At 34.9% G+C, this 21,500-nt stretch overlaps 1 pseudogene; it reads right to left on the minus strand.

Moving 5' to 3' along the window:
* Window positions 1-9,898: 9,898 nt before the first annotated feature.
* LOC113689696 (phragmoplastin DRP1C-like) lies at window positions 9,899-21,448 on the minus strand (annotated as a pseudogene).
* Between the last annotated feature and the right edge of the window lie 52 nt (window positions 21,449-21,500).

Consider the following 21,500-nt stretch of genomic DNA (forward strand, 5'->3'; position numbering starts at 1 on the left):
AATTATTTACTTCTGCATTGTATTGTATAACCCTCCAAGAAAGTGCTAAGAAAAAATCAGAATCCGAAGATCCATTCAAGAATAACTAGTTCTTTATCAGAATATTTTACCACAAGCTCACGTTCACTTTTATGTGTTCCTTTGCTAAAGAAGAAAAATTCCATGATGATGGAGTCCACCATTGGCCAACAAATTGGTCCACATGAAAGAGTTAAAGAGCACAACTTTTGTTTTCTAATCACCTTTCATCTATAAACCTCGGATTGCATTCAAGTATGTCCAGTAAGAAAAGGCTAAAAGAGAGCTGGGGTGAAGCTTTTTCCTTTTAAGTAGGAGTGGGCGGCATTTTTGTCAAACTTTTCTCTTCTTTATCTGCATCAACTCTTCATTTGAATCCCATAATGAAGGGGCTCATTAGTTTAAGCTCCACATTTTTTAAGCTCGTTTTTTGAACGCTCAAAGTACATGATTAATTATTAGGCTGATTGTGGTGCTTATACATATATACTTAAAGCATGAATTACCAAAGATTTTAACACGTTTAGCAACGCTATAAAGAGAGAGCATGTGAAGGGATTCCATTTATCAATAGAGATTAGATACGCGAAGTAATTCTTTAACTAATTCGTCTACTTATATTGTATTGAATGCATCTTTCTGCATCTTCAACATAAGGAGATTTCTATGAAGAGCTATTTTCATTTAAGTGCAGATTTGGTGAATCTCCTTGGAATTGGAGGAGGTTGGAGGTAAGTTGTTGTCTCGCTTTTCTCCTTGGAATTGCAATGTTTTTCAGGAAATGTATTGTTTTTGCGTTAAAAGAGAATTAAACTGATCATATTCTTACCAATCATCGTGATATGTAAGTAAATGATTGTAATGATATTGTGTGAATATGGAGTTTGAACTACGAATTTTAATTTTTTTTGATTAATAAACTTTCATTGATCTTAAAAGAAGTCGGCACTAGTAACAGCGATTACATACATCATATATGAAATGAAAGAAATCTTCTTCGCAGACCATAAAATCAGCAAAACAAATAACTCATTTATAAACTATGCAATTTTAACAATCCATGCTACGGATGGTAACTGAGACATGTCCATGTGTAAGAGGAGGAAGGGGGTTGGAGCGAAGGAGGGGTGGGTTAGGGGAAGGGGAATTTTTGCCTTAAATAGAGCGGGAGTGTCTCCCCATCAATTGCATAAATATAAAAATTTATACATATAACATAAATTCCTGATTATTCGTGAGTATATAATCTATAAATCTGATGTTGGTGGTCTCTTGAATATTTGCTTGTTCTTAATCCTTGAATATACATACATTAGAGGGTTCTAATTGGATTTTTGCTTGTCCTTTAATTCTTGAGTTCATATACCATTAAAGGGTTCTTATTTATGGGTGCTTAAGTTTCTGGTTCATAGACCAGATGGTTTGGCTCCAGTAAATCTGATAGACCCTAACGTTGTTGATGCAGTGACGTGGTAGCAGAAGCGACTTAATAGTATTCGTTCAAAAAATTAAGGTCCGATTTGATAACCCAATTCGGTATTTAAATTTAATGGATTTATATTTTAGACTGTTTGAGAACCAAAAATTGAACATCTGAATTAATTAAGTGGTACTGAATTTTCTAGGCAAAACTTGCTCCCAAAATTAAGTGATAAGTTATTCACTTATCACTAAATGTGATATGCACTCAAATGTATTATATTTAATATTTAACAATTCAATAAATTAATGGATTCAGTTTTCAGATTTCAGACTTCAATTTTTATCAAATACACCCTAAATCCATAAGAAAGAATCAAGGGTCGATCAAACCTTCCAAAGATAACAAGATTCAACAAGAACCTAAACAACTCAGTTAAGCCACTCCAAGGGACATGGTAAAGCCAACAACTCAGTTAATTTGATTCATTTGTAGGTTAATACAATAGCTTTAACTAAGCCCACCACTACTACCAGATATGTATAAGGAATAAGAAACTATGAGATAAGGAAAATACTTAATAAGAAACTCCTAAATACATCTAATTAGAATAGGAAACAAAATGATTAAAAACTGATATAAACTTCAATTATCCACTAGGTAAGGATCCGCTCGTGGATCCGTTTGGCGAGTCACAGATCCCCGAAGTAGATCCAAATAGCACCTTCTAAAATCTTATCTAGGAAGGGGATCCGTTGCAAACTTCTATGAACTAGTTTAAAAACCAGTGCTATGCACAGCTATAAAGAATGTTATCAAAAATAAATAAATAGTTATGGGAATATATAACACATAACAATTTAATAAACAATAGTTTAACCTATGAAATGTTAAACATTTTTTAGCTACCCCTTACTGCTTCTGCCTTTATAAATCCAATCCTTTTCCTTGCTGAAATTTTTTTTTTATAAAAAAAAAAAAAAACAGTTTTTAGCTACCGTCAACCTAGAACAAACATGCATTACCAAAAAAAAAATGGTATAACACTTGAAACATGCCATATCAAATTGTAATAGATCCAAAACCAAATTATGTTTGCTAAATGCCAATTCATTTCTCATCCATCATGTCCAACATTCAGAAAATTCAAAAAGTATTTTGCCAAAATTTTAATTTCATTTCTTAATGATCATATCTATTACCTTTGGCATAAAATTCATACAGTAGTGGATTTCTTTCAAGAAGTTAACATTTTAAATTTCAAAATTTTTGTTTGTTTATTTGGCCTAAAAATATTCAATAGTCCATGATTTTACAATTCCTCATATTTGTAAACCATTAATGTAATGCTTTAAATATATGCAATTTAAGTAATAGAACATTGGTGAATAAAGGTGAGCAAACTTCTTAATCAAGATATAGAGTATGACAAATAGAAGCATGCACAGAAAATAGAAAAATTGATAAAATTATTTTTACTGTTTAATTTTCAAAAAAAATGTGTCATCAATGCAATATAATGTATAATTATCACAACTTTTTTTTTTGCTCTCCCACCCCTTCCCACACCCTTCCCATCCCCTAAATTTATCAAGACTAATTACATATATAAACTTCAAGATTGCCACAAATTTCTTAAGGAAAAACAATATATAATCTTGTATTGGTATTTCACTTGACATAAGAATAAGAATTAAGTTCTTCTTTTAGTGAAAAACTCTTTTTTTTTTTTGTTTACTATTCCATATCACAAATAACCTTCTTACATAAAAATGGTTAAAGGCTCTATCTTTTTTTTTTTTTGTGCAACCAAAATTAGACCATTGGTTGACTGCATTTTATATTTTTATTTTGAATGGGAATTGAATTTCCTTCCCATAGCAAAATCAAAAAATTGTACATTTGTTGTTTCATTTACTAAATTTATTAGTCATTTTTAGCCTAATAATTGGATAAGTTGCTTTCCATCATAATAGTTTAAAATGTTGTTTCATTTTAATTTTTATTATTTCACGTACTTTTCTTTTAGTGTAAGTGAAAGATTTCAAATTCAAGATCTCTATTGATCTAAAATGTACAGATATAGAAATGTAATATGTAAAATCTAGCATTTGTCTAAATAATCTCATGATCAGAAAACACGAATAATAAATATAGAAACCAAAGTAGATCTTGGAGATAAAGAAAAAAAGACTCACAATAGTAATTTAGATTAGTATAATACATAACCAAAAATATATGTGGATCAAAAAACTCCTTTTTTTCTATCAAATGTTAAAGTCATGTGCATCATCAAGGTGTTAAGATTTGAAATAATTTAAATTTAGAAATGATGAGAATATAGTCTATAATCAAGATTTTGAAATCAACTCATTACATTTTAGGAATTAAAATAAATAAAAAAAATCTACAAAAAAGGAATTGAGAGCTTGGGAAGAATTTGAATTTTGAAATAATGAGAATATAGTCTACAATCACGATTTTGAAATCAATTCATTACATTTTAGGAATTAAAATAAATAGACAATCTACAAAAAAGGAATTGAGAGTTTGAAAACAATTTAAGTTTTGAAATGATGAGAACATAGACTACAATCAAGATTTTGAAATTAACTCATTAATTTTTTGGAATTAAAATAAAAAGAAAATCTACAAAAAAAATGGAATTGAGAGTTTAGAAATAATTGAAATTTTGAAATGATGAGAATATAGTCTACAATCAAGATTTTGAAATCAATTTATTACATTTTAGGAATCAAAATGAATAGAAAATCTATAAAAAAGGAATTGAGAGTTTGGAAATAATTTAAATATTGAAATGATGAGAACATAGCCTACAATCAAAATTTTGAATCAACTCATTACATTTTAGGAATTAAGATAAATAGAAAATCTACAAAAAAAGGAATTGAGAGTTTAAAGGCTTAGGGTGGCTTTTAACCAAAAATCCCTTTTGTGATTTATATAGATATGGATCTACGCACGGCTCCTTTTTTTTTTTAACAAAAATTTGTATAAACTAGACTCCAGTCACTACCATGAGTCAGGGTATAAGCCGCTCACAGAGATGCTTGTATTCGCCCACCAACAAAACTCTCATGTCGGTAGCGAAATTCGAACACACCACCTTTTATAAGAAAATTACCCGTCCTTACCAACACAGCCCTCATATTAGCACGGATCCTTTGTGAAAACAGGATTTCGTGGCTTTTTTCTTCCTCTTTCCTCGCACTTCCTAAAACTTCCAAACGATGCTCCATAGACTCTCATGTCGCCAAAGGACGTTTCGCATCAGTTAAAGGACGTTTCGCATCAGTTATAGCTAGAGATGGCAAAATGTGCAGTAGCCATGCACAACAAAAAGGCCAGTTCTATTAGTACTAGACTAGTAGAAATTGTAGTAGTAACATGAATAGCTCCATATCCATAAGAAAAGTGTAGATCTAACATATATAACCAAAATCAGAGAATTCTATGTGAGAGCTGACAGGAAAACAAGAGAGAATAAGAACAAAAAAAGAGGGATAAACTCTCGTTCAAAAATTTTTTAAGCGAGAGAAAAGTTTCACTAGTTGTGAATTGATCATTGATTGTAAATGGATAGGTGCTAAGGTTTTTTTTTTCGCCTATTTCGGGAAAAAGTAGCATTGGTAAAATCGGGACGGATGTAATTGGACTTTGTCCACCGGGTATAAACACGTTTTCTTTCTTTCTTTTTTAATTGATATGTGTGGAAAGCAGGATTAAACTGAGACATAATTATTCGAGATTTTTCTTGTCATGGTTAATGTGAGAAATTACAAACTGTAAAATTTGATTTTTTTTTCTAAAATCGACAGTGATTTTCAAAAATAAAAATATTAGACAGTTCCGTAATATTATTGTTCATGGAGGTTTGTTGGTTATCCATGGATCCTAATTGAGTTTTAATCGTAGCGATCCCAAAGACAGGTTTTCCAAAATTATATGCTTCTTGTAAGTACTAATAGAGAGAGGCATTTCGGCTGCTTGCTTTGTGAAGGCGCTCAATCTATCTATTTCTTTAAGTATCCAACTAAAACTCATTAAGGACACCTATCTATGGACAGGGCTACAATCAAATTGAATTGAGTTTGAGTAGCGCATGGTGACTTTAAAGAAAAGGTTCTTCAAGAATTATTTAATTGAGTTTGAGTAGAAAGGCATTTTGGCTTCTTTATTAGTGGTGGCGCTCACTCCATTTATCTCTCCAAGGACCAAACTGAGACTCATTTAAGGGAAGCATATCTATGAAATAGCGCTACAATTGACTCAAGTCAGCTAATAAAGGGAAGCTTACCTATGAAATAGCTATGTTTTCAGAACCGGACCGGGTATCGACTCGATCGAATTCAGAGATTAGGGGTCAATGGGTTCAACCGAGTTCGATTGGAGTTGAACTGGATGACGTCATAAATAAAAATTATTTAAAAATTAAAATATTATATGTAAAATACTTAATAACATGTTAATAGTAATAAAGGTATATTCATATATATATTTGATGTTTCAAATATATTTAACAAGAAAATACAAAAAAATTAGAATGATCAATTAGCAATTTATATTATTCAATGAACATTAACAAGTTTAGAATTAAAATTATGGATTTGATTGAAAAATAACACCAAACTTTAAGACAATATTTATAAAGTATGAAATATTTGAGGTATATTAATAATTTTTAACAACCTAGGGAGTAAAACATAATATTAAAAATGTTTTGACCTTTCAAAAAAATATTGAGCTGCAGGACTGAGGCTGAGGTCTCTGCTGCCATGTCAGGTATGTGCTTCAATTAAGAAGGCTGCCGGTATATCTTTCCATCGGGCCCACCAGGATTCCCGCCGTTGGTACTTGCAAGCCGGCCTTGTTCAAAATGCAAATTTTCCTCTCAGTGGACTGTAGAGGTGGCAAAATAGGCGGGATGGGCGGGATTTGCTTGGGTTTAAGATAGAACCGAATCATATGGGTTTGGGCCCAACCTTATCCATATATGTTTTGGGACTAACTTGGGCGGGATCACTTTGGGATGGGTTTAGATTGATCCCGCCCAATACCCAAATCTATTTTCTACATATTTTTTTTCTTTAATTTATTTTTTATTTTTTTATATAATTTTAATATTTTTTATTTATTAAATTTCTTTTAGTTTTATTAAATAAACATGCAAGTGCTTTATACTCAGGATTATCACCAAAAATTGGATTAACAAATAAAGGAAAAGATAAATATACAATCATGACTATAAAAATTGTTAAAAATAATTTTTGAATCTAAGACTCCGTTTGGATTGGCTATTTTTTCAAAAAATAAGTTTTTCAAATACAATATTACAGTAATATACAATAACTCAAAAAACATCTCATCCATATTAGTATATCAAATATTTCAAAAAAAATTTATAGTAAAAATTTTTCATATACACTACTACAATAAAATATTTCAAAAACACCCCCAAAAATAGTTAATCCAAACGGAGCCCTTGCTATTTGAGCCCAATGGGTACCCAAGCATTTTTCAAAATTTCCCATCAATTAATGGGTACAATTGGAATTTGTCCCATTTTAAACCCAATATCAAATTCCAATACCCATCCCGCCCAAAATCTCAATGGGCATGGGTAACCCATTGGGATTTGGGACAAATTGCCACCTCTAGTTGAAAACCTACGAGTTAAAAAAGGATTGATCAGAAATCTTGACAAAGCCTCCAAGGTTTGGCAGTGAGTTGTGAGTTTATTGTTTATGAATCTTGAGCTAACAATAGTGTAGAGTATTTTATTGTCAGTTTATTTGTCTAGAGTCAAGTTTTAGTATCTTTGGCTGTGATTTTGTTGTGCCTACATCTTTGGCATACTACAACAACTGCCTTTTCCTTCCCATGTTAAGAGAAAATTCTGAAGAAGCTAAAGTACATATGCTTAAAGTAGTAAAAAAAAAGTTAAACAATCACACTTAGAACAAAATGGCACATTGCTATTAATTTTCACCGCCCTTTGCCTCCTAAATTTTGCAAAAGTAATCATTGATTAGATTTGTGCAAAGTGCCAAAAATTAAGAGTTTAAAGTGCAAAGTGTTCAAAATTGAAATTTATGGTATAAAGTGAAAATGATATAAGTTTAGGGTGCAAAGTGAAATTAATCCTATTCTTTTATTCTCAACCCTTAAGTTCTTTTTTGTAATTGTTGCTAAATATCAAATTTAAGAGCACCAAAACAAATTTTGGTCCTTTTTATATGCTAAAGTACATATGGTTTAAGAATTTCACCATTTATTTTTCTTCTTCCTAGTCGTGTCATCTCCATATCTTTTTGAATTTTCTACTGATTATTAAGAAGCACTAATTAGTATATACTCCCTCCGTCCCATTGTTATTGTCATAGTTCACCTTTTTTCATGTCCCAAAATTTGAGTCACACTACAATTTTTTTCTCTAACATTCCATTTGTACCCTCAAAAGAGACATTGATAAAACAAAAAACAAGTATGATGGAACCCACAAAAGCAATAAATAGACATCCAAAAAAAAGGTGCGTGGACAGCACCAAAAATTTTGATGGCCACAAACAGGCGCGTGCTTGGCAACAGCATGAAAAAGAGCTTACATTTTATATGGACCCACAGATTCTTTTCACATCACCATAGACAGCAATTAAGATTTGATATCGGTCAAAGGGGCACGATTGGAAAAAAATGTCTCACATTCAAATTGATTGAACTGTGCATAATAAGTTAGAATCCCCAAAAACGTCCCTTATTTTGGGACGGAGGGAGTACAATTCAAGGAATTGGACATAGTAACATTTATGGTTCCCTGGATTTTATACTTTTCCCTGATATAAATTACCATTAAAAAAAATAACATAATCCTTAAACAATCCTTTTCTTAGAATTTTCTTTAATGCTACCATTCAATGATTCAAAAGAGATTTAAACGGAAATTTTTAAAATTGCACGCATCTCCCTTGCCTTTGTCCACATGATGCCCAATGAAATGTTTTCCTGAAGGGGAATTCTAATGAAAGTATTTGAGCAATAGTCTCTACTCACTTTTTAGTTTAATTTGATGCTGCAAATAAGCATCCAATATATCAATTACAACATTATAAAATGCAAATTTGTTAAACAAGTCATTCACTAGTTAGGTTCTAATGAAAAGATTTTAGTACCTTAAAGGTACTTTGGATTGGCTATTATTTGCAAAAAAAAAAAAATTATTTATTTGAATCACAAACATATTTTTTTAATCATCTTCTTATCTAGTTAATCATTATCACACATACATCACATTACAAAAAAAATGGTAGAGCAATTATTCCCAAAAAAAATTATAAATAATCTTATATCCAAACACACACTTTGTTTGGCAAAATACCTCATTTAGTGGTGGTACTAAACCTTGTTTGGATTGTGATTTTCACAGAAAAATTTGTACATTTTCCGTGAACATATTTTCCAATTATCTTTTTACCTCACATATATCAAATTACTACAATATATTCTTTCTACAAAAACTCTGAAAAATAGCAATCCAACTGGTTCAAAGAAACGAGTCTATGTGCAACCTAGAAAAGAATAGAAGTATCAATGAGTCTAATCAAATCGAGGATTCTAGTGTTAAAACTTGTTTATTATTTTCACAAATTTAAAATTATGTTTAACCTTGCATTGTTATATTTGTCAAGTCCAAATCAAAAACTTTTACCTAGTCAAAATGAAATAAACTTTTACCAAGTCGAGTTCACATAATTTGAATTTTTTACATATAAAATTAAATCTCAAGTAAATCAAGTCAGGTTTAAATCAAGTTTGAAACTTTAACACCCAAAAACTGTTCATGTTTGGCATGATTCATTGATAAATCAAGCTCAAACAAATTTTTTTCTAACCGAGCTCAGCTCGAGTGTTGGTTTGTTTTTCACCATTAAGAAAGAAAGGCGAAATCGTTTGTTGAAAAAAAAAAAAAAAAAAAAAAGAAAGACAGGCGAAATGCTAATGCCTAGAAGTTAATTGGGGCAAAATAAATTTATCTCAAAAGAAAAAAAAAACCCCACTAAAAGGAATTTTTTAATTATCTCCTCTCAAAAAAGACCCCGCCGCAATTGGATTTCAAAATCATTCAAACCACCCTGGACGGCTGGACCAGATGGTCCCCACTCAATCCAGCCCTGCTCCAACTACAAGTTATATGTGAGAAGGAGCTGAGTTGCTAGTAGCTGCTGCACAAATCAACTGGTGAGAACTTGAAACCAGAGAATACAGATGTTCAGAACTTTTGGCACAAAACTGAAACCAGTTCTCAACTTGAGTACCAGAGTAGTCAGTACTCAGTAGGACGAAGGTGCTGCCAGCAAAGAACATTAAACAGTTTTGAAAAAAATAAAAAAAAATAGGAGTAGGTGTCTCAGTTTTTTTTTTCTTACAAAAAAAAGAGAGAGATCGATGAACATTAAAGTTTTTGCATTTAAATTGGAATGATCAACAAAGTTTTGCAACTGAACATGAAATTCAGTTACCTAAAATCATTCAATCTTTTCATCAGATAAGATGTAATCTACAATCTCTTATCTTGTCCACAACACTGAATCTATTTCATTTCTAGCAGCCTTGTACAACTCCAACTTCCTAGAGCACTGCTGCCTCCTTTCCATTAACACTGGATCTTCATCCAATAACTGAGCAAGCTGACGACAAGATAAAAACAATTAAACTCAAAGCTTTGTACAAAATCCTCATTCTATGACCTATCATTAGCAACTTTGTGTGTAAAATTGGCTTTGATGCAAATTTTTTTAACATGTAGTAACAAAATTTGACTGAGATTACGCCCAATGAGTGAAAATATGGAATTCCAACTCATGAAAAGCTTTTGAGAAAACTCGTTTTGGTCCACTGCGTAGTTCAAACTGTCAAAAGTGTTTTGACAGCAGTGATTCAAAGACCAACCATTTCCTCCAAGTGGTTTCAGACTAGATTTAGTTCCGATTACTGTTGCTTCAGCAAAAACAAATTAGAGTCCAGTGGAAATCGTCCTGATATCTCCCCCTCCCCCTCCCCCACCCCAAAAAAAAGATAAACCAAAGAAAAAGAGAAAAGCAGAAGAAAACAATCAATTGACCTCCTGTAACTAAGATGTCAGAGAAGGATATATACCTCCTTTTTGCCAACTTGTGTATAGAAGTGATCTAGTAAAGTTCGCTTCGCCTCTTGAACTTGACAATATACTACAGCTTGGGAATCGTGTTCTTGAGAGTCTCAGACACCATGCCTACATAGGAGGAATCATTTGAACCTATAAAGTGCCCCTCACTGTAACGGTCAGCAGCAGAGACATTTGGATTTCCACCTTTTCGGCTTCTTGCGGGAGTTTTCTAAAGAAATCCAGTGAGGTATGAGGCCTCCATGTCTACCATTCGCAACACAGTCTTCTTGCTGTCATCACGAAACCTTTCCAATGCCTCATTTGCTGCAGCTACTATTTCTGCCTGGAGAGTTGGAAAACGTCTAAGCGCCTGCATTTTAGAGTTCCATCATCAACTCTCTTTTGACGAATAAATGTTCACAAATGTCACCGGGATGGACTTGTGACTTTCTACCTGTGTTTCTCGAATTGACTTGCGGACAAGCTCCTTCAAGATGAAGTGTATCTAAGAAAAACAAGCAATTACTTTTGCAAAACTATAGATACAGACACCATCTCTTTGCATATAAGAAAATTTGTTTTGCCAGCAGTATTTTCATTTATTCCAGTTGTACACTTGAAATAAATCCATTGATCCAGTCTTCAAACTTTGACCTCAACCCAAGTATAATGCTAATGTGTTAGTCTTCTTATCATATGCCCATTTACTGCCAATGGACTGCTAATTCTTCCTTACCAGAAATGGTCATTAATCCAACCAAAATAGGCATGCTTAAGCAGTTAATGAGAATCCATTATCCAAGTGATACATGTAGACTGAAGCACTTACTGCATCAACTGAAGCTTCAGCCGGACCTCTGAAATAACTGAGAGAACTCTCAATCAGGCGTCTGTAACCTTGTTCTGGTGCTATAAGATGAGGTTGGTATCCATCTGCTTGACAGACACTTTCTTTACATTTTGTAGTGAGAGATGCCAATCAAAAGGGAGCTTCCTCAAAGCAATAGGGAGTTGGTGGTCAAAAACTACATAAATCCGATCTCCCCCTGGCCGCATATCAAGAGAAGTAATAGATGCTTAACATAACCAATATGGGAGTACAGATGCTTATTACCGTGAAAAATGCAAAAGTAAAAGCGGTACGCCTATTTGTGGAGATTTAAAAATCTCATGGTCAAACTTTTAGTGGAAGTTAGTATAGTGAGATCACAAATTCTTGTAATCCTCATAAGGGTTTCAAAAAATTCAATGTAGTCAACAGATGTTGAAAATCATTCAATTTACTCCATCTACTTCACAGTTTTTAAGGATAAGGTCCTAAAATCAATTTTAGATTGCAATTTTCCTAAAACAATTTATACCTCCATCTTATTCGACTGCATGACATGGTTTCTTTGCACGAAAAGGACCTTAAGTTGCAATTGAAAACTCTGGTGCAGCAAATATTAGTGATAGCGAAAGGACTGGTATGATCACTTTAAATTTGACTGCATTAGCATTTCTGAAAACTTCACAGTCTAGCAGGCATAAACAAATTTTCCTATAACAGCTGAGTTGCTATTTCAAACATCATGTCGCCATCAATTGTATAATCTAAGATGTTTAATGCCCAAACTTAAGAAACATCCAGCCAGCAGGACGTGCAATGACTCAACCAAATGGCTGGTGTTACATGGTCTTCAGTCGTAAGTGGCTGCAACTACAAACTGCATGCTTGCACATTCTTTTCTTGGCAAGTGATAGTGTTATTGCCAATTAATTATGGAACCAAATGGTTTCTAAGAAAATCAAATATTCAAGTTGATTTAATTCTCTATTTGATGCATTAGACTACTTTTTAAGTGAAGATAAATTTTCTTTATACATTTGTGTACTTCTCACCCCCCCCCCCCCAAAAAAAACCCTTTTTTTTGTTTTCTGTTTTGTAGGCCATGGGGGTGGGTGGGGGGAGTGAGTAGCAAACAGTTGCACGAGGTGAGGCTGGAAGAAATACGTACCCTCCTTCAAGGTGTTCCTTGAATACTCGATCAAATGCCCGACAGAGCTCCAAGATTGTGTATAACTGGGCCTACAATATTGAACAAATTACTCAACACAGAAATTGGCAAAATGTTTAGACAAATTTACCAAAGTAGGTATATGTCCTCACCCCTTCATCTATTGAAACAGGTCTGCCAAAATGGGTAAGATCTGATTTAAGTTCATCGGTAGTTTTGTTGATCAAAGACACAAGACTAGGTATGCGGGCCTTTATCACTGATTCTAGGTGCTGACACCACAGATATTTTCAAAATAACTATTAGTGAACTCTAAATTATTCTAAACAATGGAAAAATATTGCGGCATTTGTAAGCAAAACATAAGTGCAAACATGTACCTTGGAAAGAAGTTTTGCGAGATACTCTGAACCCATTCTGCTGGCCAAGTGCCCATATTCAGGGCTAGTTGCAAAGAATTCCCGCTCCCTATGCCTGGTGGCAATCATGTCAAGATTTCTGTTTATGTCAGCTTGTTAACGGTTAATGACCCCAACCCAGGGATGTTGCAATCGGTATGATCTTCCTTCAAGTACCTTGATGGAAGAAAGGTGAACCTTGAGTGAGTAATCTAGAGGCAGGGTGGGGAGGAATTCTAAATCCTGAAATGGCATCTAAATAAAGACATTGCTAGTCGCTCAAATAGAACAGAATAAAAACTGGAAATTTTTTTTTTAAAAACTGTAAGTTAATAATGTTTGCATACTCAGAAATCTTACTGTAGGATATAGGAAAAAAGAAAAACAAAAAAATAGAGTGGCCATACTACTACATTCCCTGAGAACTACAGGCGAAATTTGCAGAGATAAACAATATGGTATAGCTTTAATAACCAACTGGCATCTGCAGTGGTGACACTTAGGTGTGGGTAATGAAAACAAGTAACCAATCGACATTCTTCACAGGCTCGAATGGAACTGCATCCTAATGAAATATATCTATAATACCCTTGATAATTATAACTTCCAAAAGTATAAAGGACTCAAGTGTCAGTTTTTGTCTTCGAAAGGAAACTACATATAATCATCCAACTCATGCCTGCTCTAACTTCAGCTAATTCAAGAGCAATTCCCTGAAAAACTAAATAACCTGCAACAACTCCATCTAGTTTGGAGATTCATCATGTTAACACAACAATCATGAAGATCCAAAGAATTTAAACGGTTGCTTCTAAAATCCCTTGTCAATCTTGAGCATATCTAATTAGAAATGACCTAAAAAAAAACATAGAGCTTGACTCTAAAAATGCTGATGTTAAACTCCAGATATTGAGAAAGATGACAACAAAAAGAAAGTTGAGTAAGAACCAACCAGAAAACTGGCTAAAACCAAGTTTATGGAACAATGTTAGGCACAATACCTAATATATTGGTAGAAGCTATCTTGCCAAACAATAGATTGATATAAGCAGTCACTTTCAACCAGTCTAAGACAAACTTCTTGGAGAAAGTAAAGACACTTACATCCAGAGCATTTGTTCCTTTATCCATCAAATCAAGCTTTGTCAACACGCCAAAGGTCCGTTCTCCGGTATATAGGATGCATCAATAGTGAAAAGAACCAAAAATTATTTCCAAGAATACAGCCAATAGGTTAAGACGAGAGAGTGACGAAGCAAGTTTGTTAAAACTCTACCACAGAAATTACCTGCTGGATCAACTTCTCGTGCAATCTTGATAGCATCAGATGTTGCAAGATCTTGATTGGCAGGAGTTATGGCCAAGATGATTGTATTTGGCTACAACCAGAAACAATATGATCAGCAATCAAATGCAAATACAAACTGCAATTTTGTCCAAAATCGACAAATTCTGTTCTTCAATTCCAGTTCAAGGGTGTGCTAAAGGTTAAGAAAATTCCAGTGAAGAAGAATCTTCTGTCATTATATAAAATGACACTTCATGCTTACAAGAAGCTGCTTATCATGTCTCCAAACTCAGAAGTTACCTTCATATGCTTCCAAATCTTATAAGGAGAGTCATTTACCGAATCAAACTAGATAAAAAATGATAATGAGTGGCACACCCAAATCAAAGTGCTTCAGTTTTAGTATAAGCATCAATCAATAGGATCAGAAGAGTTCTCTGAGATTTAGCTATTCAATGAGAGTATTTTCCACAAAATATGACAGCATCGTTCTACCTTCTCTACATATGAGCGAACCATATTTTCAATTTCTTGGACTATGCTTTCATGCTGTCCCTCTGCAAACGCAAACTTGTAAGTAAGACATAATGATTGTGCAACAAAGAATAACAGAAAATTAGCAAAAAAAGAATGACATACCCACAGCAGCTTTGGTTAAACCAGGTAAATCTACCAAAGTTAAATTTACAACTGCAAGTAAAGAAATTAAGCGAAAGGAAAAGATATTGTTAGTGAAGGAATGAGATAATAATATGAAGAAAACCAGAACTGCAAAATTAAGGATCACCAAAGTAAGAAATCAATATCTTAAACCATAATCGCCAAAAGTTAAGAAATCATGAAAGATTTCTCAAATTAAAACGCACCATTAGGGGAGTAGATACTGAGATTAATGGGCAGCGCAGAGATCTGCTTAGCTTTCCCAGTCACCCTGTCAGTTTCTTCCTGAATCTCTTTCCCAACGATGGCTTCACAAGAAAAGCATAATGAATCAAAATGAACATGCTACTAGTGTACGGGTGTGCAAAAATGTCTTTTATGAAGGTTTTTCACTCCACTTAAAGAAATGGAAAAACCACTAGGAAAAAAATCTAAGATGATAAAATGTCTACCAGTGGTAAGGCACTGTTACTTTCAAATGACGCAGATATGGCTATGTTGCCACGTCACCAAGGCAAAAGCTGACAGCTAATCAGAAAATAAACAGATCATCCTATTCTGCAGTTTAATGAATAAAAAGAGGCAATTCATGCAGCCTTACACCTGCAAGTTAAGCAGCTTCGTTGCATTCAACTAGTGATTTTCATTTCACTCTCAAAACTATCCAATGCATTTACAATATTCACAACATTACCATTTAAAACAGCAGAAGAAAATAACTTACAAAAGTCTATGAATTTTTTCTCTCCAGTATGAAGAAACTGTGCATAATCCTCTTTTCCAGGATCTATCTTGTAGAGTTGCAGTATCAGAGGCCTTCTCGTTACAATCCCTACAAGCATTATAAATTAAAAACCCATAAGCATAATTAGTCGCTCCGAAGAACACTAAAATCAGGAAAATTGAAGCAAGGGGAATAAATGATAGACATTTGCTCTGTTTAAGAGCTGTGATGCATTCAAACTTCATTCTTAATTTCCTCAAACTCCCTCAGCAAGAATGACGCTGGTAGTTAATGATGTGAAATCCATTAACAACACGCGATGGCCTCTCGCATTTAGTATTCACCACGAAAGCATTTCTACTCCAACATCAAACTTGTAACATTCGATCATCATAATGCAACTAACTTCTCTTAATTAGCATCAATTAAATCACAAAATTATACACACAATGACAAAAGGCAACGAGAAAGTAAAGATAAAGAGAATAAACAAGAAAAAATAGAGAAAAAAAACCTGATCCTCTAGGCAGAAAATCACGCCCAACGAAGCTCTCCAACACCGATGACTTCCCCGAACTCTACACGTCATGAGCAAACCAAATGGCAAAAAGAAAATTCATATTCTTTTCCAAAAAATATTAACTAGTCATCTACTTGCATTCCTAATAAACTCTGCCAAAGAAATCAATATACATTAAAATTGAAGTGCATAGAAACGCACAAATGTTATGCATGTTCGCTGTACGAATTTATATAATCACAATTTTACTGCTACTCACTCTAAAAAAAACCTTAAAAAACATTAAAAACAGAAAACACTTCAAAATCTTCCACCGGCAACTTCTGAAGCCTCGACTCCTCCTCGGGTGCACACACAGCAAGACACAGCAGTATGTGATGCTGTAAAAAGTATATATACAGAGAGAAAGAAGAAAACCTGGCCGCCGAGGACGACGATGGTGGGGAGAGAGTCCCAAAGAGTTGGCAAAGAGCCATCATCGCCATAATCACCGAGAAGAGTACAAGCTTTCTGGAGTGTATTCACAAGTCCGATCACACTTTCCATCTCGCTACATGTACCCAAGCTAGCGGGTGCCTGAGGAGTTCCGGCGTTCAAAAATTTTCCGACGCCGGTGAAGAAGAGAAGCAGTAGGAGGAGCTGGAGAAGAGGTAGGGGTGAAGTAGAGGGGAGGTAGAGAAGGAAAATGAGACAAGTAACGGAAGCTATTTTAAAATTATTATATTTTGACCTGTCAGGAAATTTTTTGTTTAGTTTTAGAGCGAGAAAGTAGAGAGTGGGCCTTTTTGTGCGGCAGTTGTTGGAGCGAAGGGATTGTGGGATAAGATGCAACTCATCCGCATATGTAACTGAGAATTTGCAGCTATGGTGGTGCCTCTCTCCATTTCGCCTCCTCTTTGTACAGATCTGAGCCTGATTGATCATTGCGTATCTCTTCTTTATATCTTTTAATTACTCGATTATTTTTGTTCCAGTCTTGTGGCACGTTGATTTATTGGTGGATGAATTCCATTGGAAACAATACATTGATAGGCCTAGAAACATCAGAAGGAACCCGGAAATTTTATGCAGCAATTATATGTTACGAAACATTAATTTTGACTTTTACTGCATTGTCATGTTACTGCATCGTCAATAAGTACAGTCTGCAGTGAATCAGCATTTGTTTGATATAATGTAATTTCTGTTTCAATTTTGGTTTTAGGAAATTGATATTGGTCATGCACTGATTAATTTCTGGCATTGATAAGCACTTCTAAGTTCCATAACTTGGTTCTTGAATTATTCACTGGACAAATCCTTACTGGGGAGACGAAGACTTTAACACATTTCACTCTTCATTCATTTTGCAAATTATATTAGTTTCTCTGATTTTGCACATGCACTTGGACTTTACCTTAATTACCCTGCTGCTATAATGCTTTGCTTTAATGGATATAGCATCAACATCTCTAAGGGCACTTTGAGCTTTGACACTGCAACTTATGATTAACTTCAAGTACCAGGTGTGCTATGTTTCTCCTCTTCCCCCTCTCCCGAGAGCTATGTTGCAGGATTTTGATAGCATTTTACTCAGCGCAACAAATATCAGTTCCAAAGAATTGTAGGATCTTCAGCATTCACATTTGGATAATCTCCACTATGGTATATCAAAAGAGAGCCGATGTCAACATGTAGTAAAAAATTAGCAAAATCCTTAGTTATGTTGATTTACATTTTTTAAAGAAGACGGAGCCCAATTGTTCATTATTGCTATCCTTTGCTGTTTAGGTTTCGTTTTAAGCACATATTGCTATCCTTTGCTGTTTAAGTTTCTTTGACTCTATGGAGCATGTATCATGATATATTGATTTATGCCTTTTAATGTGCTTTGCTGTTTAAGTTTCTTTGACTCTATGGAGCATGATGTATCATGATATATTGATTTATGCCTTTTAATGTGCCTTTGCATTGCAAAGCTATCAATCATCATACTCTTTTGAACTAAAATATTCTCGACTAATATTCCAAAACATATATAAAAAATATCACAAAAACAAATACGACTTTACTAACAGGTCTAAAGTTCCATCACATGGTAATACAAATAAAACTCAGCAACCACATGGTAAACGACCATAACAATAAACTCAGACGCAGGCATAAAACAAAAGGACCAAATCATCAACAAAGTATTACGAGTCAACGACCACACCAACAAAAACAAAATCAGCAACCAGCAACAAAATAATTTCAGCATCTAAGTGGACAATATTCCCAAGTGATTTCAGCAAAGATTCAAATCTCCACACACAATAGCATCCACTCAATTCCCAAGTCGATCATGAAATTCAACCTCCTTCAAACGCATTTGCCACCACCCTCGCATGGCTCCTAGACCCAAAAATTGGAACAATTAAAGCACTGGAAAACATTGAAAAATCCCCACAAAAATGAAGATAAACCACCACCACTAGTTTACCTTTAACTGAAATAACAATGGTTAAATCATACTAAACTAGAAACGTCTCATCTAGAGGGGGGGGGGGGGGGGGGGGGGGGGGGGGGGGGGGGGGGGGGAAGAATGATCATCTCATTTTTGCAGCAGACATGGAATGAGCCTAAATGGCCGCCGATACTTGATATCTGTAATAATCACATGGAACAACTATTTTCAAGGGCCTTCTAGTTGAATAACCACACCATAACAAAATGTTTTGCACAACCAAACAATCAGTAAATCAACTATCATGAGCCAACCATCTGTTAAATTACATCATATCAGAATGAGAACCAGAATCAGAATATGATTCATTTACCATGTGATCAGGCTGCTGAAAACATGTCAATCTAATTGGTTTACAACTTAAAAACTAATGACCAATTGAGATGGTCCTAACTCCAATCCTTAGGCAACGTGCCCACGTTATACCCGAGTATTCGATTAGTTATTGCCCTGACAATTTAATTTAGCAGTCACAACTCCCTTACAGAGGCCAGGTATTAAACTTGATAAACAACAACGGCTCGTATCTGTTGCACATCTTCTTTATTTTTCCCCCACTTTTTACGAGGGAAACCCAAGTGCAGTTAACAGACACAGCAGAAACCCAAAAAGGGCCAAAAAAGTAAAAAGTGAAATTAGCACCATGCAGGGAAGAAAAAACTACCAAAATCGTGTCAGTCTGCAATGGGTGGTGGTGGCGGCGGCAGCGGCTCCAGGCTGGTTGAAGGAAGAAATTAGGAGCATAGCGTTAATAATAGGAATTGGTTGCAACTAGCAGGTAGAAGTCTCGGTGGTATTGGTAGGTGGCAATGAAGGGTTAGTGAGTGATGGACCGGTGGGTATAAGAGTATCGAGAATGGAGACGAGAGAGAACAAGAAAACAGCGGATTAAGTTAAGGTGAAAGGTGGAAAGAGTGAAATTAGTGGAGTGGTGTAACTACGAACCCTATTACGGTAAAAAGACTTGTGTACCACGGTTTCCAATCATGAGAAAATCTCAGCTCAGCTCCTTTAAAATTCAAACCCTATTTCGTAAGCTGAGCATGAGCTTATCCAAAAATTGAACCCAGCCTTTGCTACGGGATCTTTGCAGCCCTAAAAGTCAGAGAATCTTTCGAGCTTTTGTTATTATATCCAATTATGACACTACTGTTTAATCTAAAGCTTTTTTCTTTTTTTTTCTTTCTTTTTTAACAGATTATGACACTACTGTTTAATCAAAACTATACATAATATTTTCATCAGTCCATATGAGACAAATCCTGTGTTTATAGGCCAACCATGCATCTTCAGTAATGAAACCAAATCTGAATTCAACAACTAAAAGATTCTGCTTAGGACTCCACACTCCACCCAGTACATGCTTAGGACTACAAACTTACTTGCTGCAACCAAATGCCAGAAGCATTGTCAATATTGACAACTCCAAAATCCAGGGCAAGTTGCAGATTTATGTCACAATCTCTACTACGGTACAACTCATTTTTGGCCAATATATCTGGTGAAAACCAAAAAGTTTTCTTTTTACTATAAGAAACATAATTAACACCTAGGCCAACTACTTACTGTTTGCCATCCAGCAGGCAATGCACAGCCATTAGTGGCAACCAAAGCAGGAAAGTAACAAAATGGACAAACAACACATCCACACTACAGAAGCCGAAAGAGATCAATATAAAGCTACGATGGTACCTTAGGAATTTTAAGCCTGCAAAGGTAGACTTTCCTATCACCCCCAGCAGCAGATTCATGCACACACGCTTGGAATTCCCCCACATCACCAGTATTGAAATCCTTGGCCACAAAGGTCAAATAGAACTTGGCGCCCCCAGCTGTAGTGAGAACGCAATTCAAAATCTTGCCTGCTCTAAAGCCAGTTTGCTGCCAATTTAATAATTTTTTTTTTCAAAAAATCATAGTTAAAAAAACAGCGGAGGAAGAAGAAGAAGAAGATTAACATAACCAAAATGAATAAACAGACAAAAAAAGGCAAAAAGCGTACATACATTTTTCTTGTTATAGTGAATAATAGCAGTATTCACCCTGTTCTTAACATATCTGTAGAAAAAGCCATCAGTCTTCAAGTCTTCAAGACAGTTAAAAAAACGGCCTCTCGTCTTCTCCAAATTAAACACCTGTGCAATTGTGTGCATGTATATAGGCATTTATAAGCTCTGGATTCAACAGATAGTGTGGATATGTCATAAAAAAAGGTACGAAATTGTATACCACATCATAATATTTCTCCAATTCTTCATTTTTTATACACCATTCATCCAAAAAGAAAGGATCGAACAGGAAAGCGTGGTGTTCGGACCAGTCGGACTCGGACTCGGACCCTGACCCCGACCCGTCGGGCTCGGATTCGGACCCGTCAGAATCGGCCTCGTCGGACTCGGCGCCGCGCACGTACTCGTAATCCTCTCCGGACTCGTAATTGGTGTCGAGGTCGTCAAACTGAAGTCCATCCCGGTTTAGGGATGACATTTCGCTGGAAGAGGATGACTTTCCTTGGTCGGCGTCCTTGTCCGCTACTTCTTCTCCGTCGATTCCTCGATCCTCCGCCGCTGGTTGATAAACTCCAAGTTCTTCGTCGGAGGAAAGTAACTTTCCCGGATCCATCTGAAGAGGAAAAAACCCTATATTTTTTGGTTGATCATAAAGTACAATATGCCGACATCACCTTAACGGCTTAACCATAGCACCTTATAAGTTGGGCTAAGAGACAGTGGCAAGGTGATTACCTGATTGTGTATCCTTTGAGAGAGGTGAATTGGAAATTTAAAGACTAAATATGGACACTCAAGAATTCCCCTAAGATTTTTGA

This window comes from Coffea arabica, chromosome 5c (genome assembly GCF_036785885.1).
Source record: "Coffea arabica cultivar ET-39 chromosome 5c, Coffea Arabica ET-39 HiFi, whole genome shotgun sequence".
NCBI lineage: Eukaryota > Viridiplantae > Streptophyta > Magnoliopsida > Gentianales > Rubiaceae > Coffea > Coffea arabica.